The sequence below is a fragment of the Pinus tabuliformis genome, chromosome 4_2, assembly GCF_031772625.1.
Source record: "Pinus tabuliformis cultivar Carrire ecotype Pingquan chromosome 4_2, CPIR1, whole genome shotgun sequence".
NCBI lineage: Eukaryota > Viridiplantae > Streptophyta > Pinopsida > Pinales > Pinaceae > Pinus > Pinus tabuliformis.
The window spans coordinates 882,682,646-882,684,194 of NC_142304.1; positions in this window are offsets into that span (position 1 = coordinate 882,682,646).

Below are 1,549 nucleotides of genomic sequence, written 5' to 3' on the forward strand. Positions count from 1 at the left end.
TTAGCTACTTCCTAATCGTGTTTTACACAATACTATGTGGTAGAAGCAGGGAGTTAGGAAGAGATAACCATTATCATCAGTCCTTGAAGTGATTTTCTTATTTCTTTTATTTGCAGCAATATGAGTAGTGACTAATGCCATTAGAATGTGGTCATTTACTTTCAAGTCATTTCAAGTTCTTTGCTTTCAGTTTCATTTCAAGTTATTTCTTTCAAGCTCTTTCTTTGCAAGTTTAAAGTTTGATTACTTTCTAGACTTATTTCTAACTACTTCTTAATCGTGTTTAACATAGTACTATATGTTGAAGCAGGGAGTTAGGAAGAGTTGAACATTATAACTGGTCTTTAAAGTGGTTTTTCTTACTTGTCACCTTAGAGCTTGATTACTTTTTGGACTTATTCTTAATCGTGCTTAACATAGTACTATATGTTGAAAGCAGAAGGTTAGGAAGAGTTGAACATTATAACTTTATAAAACAACGAAGTAAGAAAGAGGTTAACTAAGCACATATAGTGCACCACACTTCATCAGTTTACGATACCCGGATTGATAATTTATGTAGAGCAATTTAAGACGTTAAATTGACTAAACATTTTGGCGCCGTTGCCGGGGAAGTGTAATTAGGAGACCTTATTTCTTACATCTGAAAAAAAATTAATAATCCTTGAGTATGCTCTCCTCCTGCACTTTGTGTGATCTAGAGGATCAGAAAAAGGATTGTTAAGTAAAAAAACACAAAATAATAATTCTTGAGTATGCTCTCCTCCTGCACTCTGTGTGATCTGGAGGATCAGAAAAAGAATTGTTAAAAAAAAAAAAATATAGGAGACAAAATAACTTCAACATTTCAATTGATTCAATAAAAAAAAAAAAAAAAAATGATGATAAAAAATAAAACTCAAGTGCTTTGATAGGTTCAAATTGTCCAAAATTGTCTGGTTATGATTTGTAGTGGTCTTCAAAACACTATATCCTGTTCAAAAAAGGTTTTGCAACTTAGCTGTAGAAACTGTCTGATTCTGCAGCTAGCTGACAATCCCGCAGCTGTTTAACAATCCCGCAGCTGTTTCAAGGTTTAGCAGGTTACAGACATCTAATGAAAAAACCAACCACATGGGCATCTCCAGAATTGTCCCGACATGGATCCTATCCTAGTCACCCAGCTCAGATCGATGAAAAACCAGCTTAGGACCTCAGTCAAAGTCTTGGTTTTAGCATGTTTTTCTTGAAGTGTTTGCTTGCCTTTCTTCTCCCTCTTTTTCTCTGTTACTAATGGAAACCTAGAGGGAATTGGTAACTTTTGATTGAAGGACACTGACAAGAAAAAGGGAAACGGAATTAAGTTACAGTCCCCCATACCTAGTCGGGAATGAGTATCGATTTTGATTCTCCAGTAATGACTTTTGGTAGCTTGGCCATGGCTGGTGCTGCCACTGTTAATAGTAAGATAAGTTCAAATAAAAGACCATTTTCTGGTATATCATTCGATGACATGTGTAGGCCCTGTCTGTCTTTGGCTTCACCTCCTGCACTTCTTAACACAGTGATC